Here is a 5,129-nt window from a genome sequence, read left to right on the forward strand (position 1 = left end):
TGAGGGGTTTTAGGGGACCCCATGTTCGAGGGGTTTTAGGGGACCCCATGTTTGAGGGGTTTTAGGGGATCCCATGTTTGAGGGGTTTTAGGGGACCCCCTGTTTTAGGGGACCCCACGTTCGAGGGGACACCCCAATGGCTGACTCTGAGCTGCAAAATTTGGGGGACCCCCCAATGCTGCAAAAAGGACTTTCCTGGGGGACACCCCCCCCAAAAAAAAGGGGTTTCTTGGGGGACCCCACTCACAACCCCCCACCCCAATTCCACGCTTAACTTGGGGGGGGGGATCCCCTAAACTCCAGGTTTGGGATCACAGGGATTTGGGGCCACAACCAGCCCCAGGAAGGCCTTCCCTGCTCCCACCAGGCACTTCTGGGGCCTTTTTTTGCAGCAAGGGGAGCCCGGGGCTCAAGGAATTAGAGGATTATCCAGGGAAATCTCCCCCCAAGCCCCCGGGGGGGTCGTTGCCAGCTCCATCATTTCCCAAAACTCGGCTTTGGGAATGGTAATACCCGGATTTGGGAAGGGTAATACCCGTGGCAGGGGTCCAAGGGCGATTCCCACGTGGGCCAGGGCGGGAAATCCACCTGGGATTTGGGATCCTACAAACCTGGCACCCCAAACGTGCAGATTTGGGGGTTGTTTTATTAAATCCAGAGGCATTTTTGGGAAATCTGGGATCCCTTCAGCAAACCAGGAACCAGGGGGACACTGTTTTGGGAACACTGGGGGAGTCTTTCCTTGAATTTGGGGTGTCTTTTTCAACCCTGGGGCCGGGTTTGGGGAACTTGGGGGGCTTTTTCTTAAATTTTGGGGGAAGGAGAATTTTCTTCAACTCGTTTTCTTAAACTTGGGGCGGCTTTTCTTCAACCTGGATCCCCTTTTGGCAACGCTGGGACCCCGTTTTTGGAATATATCATTTGGATATATCATTTCTTATGTCTGGGGGATCCCTTGTCTGAAATCTGGGGGGTCCTTTTTGCAAACCTGGGACCCCATTTTGGGAACCTGGGGGGCCTTTTTTGCAAACCAGGGCTCCTCTTCTTAATCTTGGGGGTGACTTTACCTAAACCTGAGACCCATTTTTGGGACCTGGGGGGGGGGGCATTTCTTAATTCTGAGGTCCCTTGTCTGAAATCTGGGACCCCAATTTACAAACCAAGACCTCATTTTGCAAATCAGGGACCCTTTTTCTCAAACCTGAGACCCCCTTTTGCAAACTCAGAGTCCCTTTTCTTAAAACCTGGGGTCCTTTTTTACAAACCTGGGACCCCTTTTGGCAACCCTTGAGCCCCGTCTGACAAATTTGGGGTGTCTTTTCTTAAACCTAAGGGGGCCTTCTGCAAACCTGGGACCCCCAATTTACAAATCAAGACCCATTTCTGCAAATCAGGGACCCCTTTTCTTAAACCTGGGACCCCACTTTGGGAACCTGGGCCCAGTTCTTAAATCTTAAGGGGGGCCTAAATCTTGAAGGGGCCTTGTCTGAAATCTTGGGGGGTCTTTTTGCAAATCTGGGACCCCAATTTACAAACCAAGACCTCATCTTGCAAATCAGGGACCCTTTTTCTTAAACCTGAGATCCCCTTTTGCAAACTCAGAGTCCCTTTTCTTAAAACCTGGGGTCCATTTTTACAAACCTGGGACCCCTTTTGGCAACATTTGAGCCCCCATTTGACCAACTTGGGGTGTCTTTTCTTAAACTTGGGGGGTCTTCTGTAAACCTGGGACCCCAATTTACAAATCAAAGACCCATTTCTGCAAATCAGGGATCCTTTTTCTTAAACCTGGGACCCCACTTTGGGAATCTGGGCCCATTTCTTAAATCTTAAAGGGGCCTTTGTGCAAACCTGGGGGGGCCTTGTCTGAAATCTTGGGGGGTCTTTTTGCAAACCTGGGACCCCAGTTTACAAATCAAAGACCCATTTCTGCAAATCAGGGACCCCTTTATGGAAATCTGGGACCCCAATTTACAAACCAAGACCCGTTTTGCAAATCAGGGACCCTTTTTCTTAAACCTGAGACCCCCTTTTGCAAACTCAGAGTCCCTTTTCTTAAAACCTGGGGTCCTTTTTTACAAACCTGGGACCCCTTTTGGCAACCCTTGAGCCCCGTCTGACAAATTTGGGGTGTCTTTTCTTAAACCTAAGGGGGCCTTCTGCAAACCTGGGACCCCCAATTTACAAATCAAGACCCATTTCTGCAAATCAGGGACCCCTTTTCCTAAACCTGGGACCCCACTTTGGGAACCTGGGCCCAGTTCTTAAATCTTAAGGGGGGCCTAAATCTTAAAGGGGCCTTGTCTGAAATCTTGGGGGGTCTTTTTGCAAATCTGGGACCCCAATTTACAAACCAAGACCTCATTTTGCAAATCAGGGACCCTTTTTCTCAAACCTGAGACCCCCTTTTGCAAACTCAGAGTCCCTTTTCTTAAAACCTGGGGTCCATTTTTACAAACCTGGGACCCCTTTTGGCAACCCTTGAGCCCCCATTTGACCAACTTGGGGTGTCTTTTCTTCAAACCTGGGACCCCAGTTTACAAATCAAAGACCCATTTCTGCAAATCAGGGACCCCTTTATGGAAATCTGGGACCCCAATTTACAAACCAAGACCCGTTTTGCAAATCAGGGACCCTTTTTCTTAAACCTGAGACCCCCTTTTGCAAACTCAGAGTCCCTTTTCTTAAAACCTGGGGTCCTTTTTTACAAACCTGGGACCCCTTTTGGCAACCCTTGAGCCCCGTCTGACAAATTTGGGGTGTCTTTTCTTAAACTTGGGGGGTCTTCTGCAAACCTGGGACCCCAATTTACAAATCAAGACCCATTTCTGCAAATCAGGGACCCCTTTTCTTAAACCTGGGACCCCTTTTTGCAACTTTACCCCCCCATTTTGCAATCCTCAGGTGCCTTTTTCCCAACCTCCTGCATCCAACCCCTGGCTATCGAAGAAAGGGGGTTTGGGGGCATCTTAAAAGATTTAAAAAAATGGATGAATTTGTGTAGAATTCGTTGCTTAAAATCAAAAGGTAGTGATTGCTTCTCTCCTGGAGCTCCGATTTAACTTGAAAAATTAAAAAATGTGGTGGATTTTCAGCCTCCACTCTAATTCCTGGCCATTCTTTCCCATATTTTGGTGGCTTTTTCAGCCTCCACTCTAATTCCTGGCCATTCTTTCCCATATTTTGGTGGATTTTTCAGCCTCCACTCTAATTCCTGGCCATTCTTTCCCATATTTTGGTGGATTTTTCAGCCTCCACTCTAATTCCTGGTCATTCTTTCCCATATTTTGGTGGATTTTTCAGCCTCCACTCTAATTCCTGGCCATTCTTTCCCGTATTTTGGTGGATTTTTCAGCCTCCACTCTAATTCCTGGCCATTCTTTCCCATATTTTGACGGATTTTTCAGGCTCCACTCCTATTCCTGGCCATTCATTCTCATTTCCAGGCAGGAAAATAACCCTTATTTCCCCAAAAACCCACTAAAACTGAGCCTAAAAGCTGCAGGAGGCTCTTTGAGGGCACTGCTGGGGGTCAGGATCCAGGGCCAAGGAGCCAACCTGGCGCTGGGATTTGGGGGCACGTGCCCAGCAGGAAATATTTTCGGGAATCTCTGGTTTGATTTCATTCTTTAATTAATAAAGGCTCTATTCTTTGGTAGGAGCTGGGGGGGATTAAGCTGGAGGCAGCTGAGCCTCAGGCTGAGCTCTCCTTTCCCCCCTTGATGGGGAAAAGGGGTTATCAATTTTATATATTTTAGTGCATAAATTATATTTCAATATATAATTTTTCACTTATATCTTTGGATGTTTTATATTTATATAAAAATTATATATATTATACATATAAATATATATTATATATCTTAATATTTATTTTTACTTTTTATATTTTTATTTTTATTTTTATCTGTATTTATCTCTATTTATATATATATAACGATATGATATAAATATATAATGTAATATATTATATAGAAATATACCTAAATATATAAAAATATATAGTATAGTATATAATATATATAAATATATAATGCTATAATATATATAATGTTATAATATACTATATCTTATAGAATATAAATAAATATATATTGCATTATGCATTCTATAAACAAATATATACAATATATTGTTATGTATAATATATAAACATATAATAGAAATTTATTGTAATATATTATAGAATATAAATAAATATATATTACATTATACATTCTATAAACAAATATATACAATATATTATGTATAAAATATAAATATATAATAAAATTTATTATAATATATTATAAATATAAATAAATATATATTATATTATACATTCTATAAACAAATATATACAATATATTGTTATGTATAAAATATAAATATATAATAAAAATTTATTATAATATATTATAAATATAAATAAATATATATTACATTATACATTCTATAAACAAATATACACAATATATTGTTATGTATAAAATATAAATATATAATAAAAATTTATTGTAATATATTATAAATAAAAATAAATATATATTATATTATACATTCTATAAACAAATATATACAATATAGTATATAATATAATATAAATAAATATATACACATAGAGTAATACATATGTAACTCTCTATGTGTGTATATATATAAAATATATATTTTTATATATATTATATAGATATATAGATATAATATTGAAGTATTATAATGTCAAATTATAAATAAAGAAATATAGAAGTATAGAAATCATATAAGCATATAAATATAAATTATAAATATATATATTTATATATATATGTTACATATATATATTTATATGTATTATAAATTATAAATTCACAACCCCTGAGGGATTTAAACCTCCCACAAATCCTAAAAAATCATGAAAAATACCCCAAAACCCCCCTTTCTTCTTCACTTCAAACATCAGGGCAAGCCCAATCCTTTGGGATCTTCCCCCCTCACGTGTTCCCGGGGCCGGGATGTTGATCCGGGCTGGGGCACTCCCACAAAACTCTGCCGGGAAGGATTTAGGGGGGAAAAACCCCCTCAGAGAACATGTTGGCCATGGATTTTCACGCCAGGCCAGATTGGGAGGCAGGGGGAGGGGGCTGGACGTGCCATAGGATGAGGGGGGG

Source organism: Pipra filicauda, unplaced genomic scaffold (genome assembly GCF_003945595.2).
Source record: "Pipra filicauda isolate LSUMZ 115617 unplaced genomic scaffold, ASM394559v2 scaffold47_size6085603_pilon, whole genome shotgun sequence".
Classification (NCBI taxonomy): Eukaryota; Metazoa; Chordata; class Aves; order Passeriformes; family Pipridae; genus Pipra; species Pipra filicauda.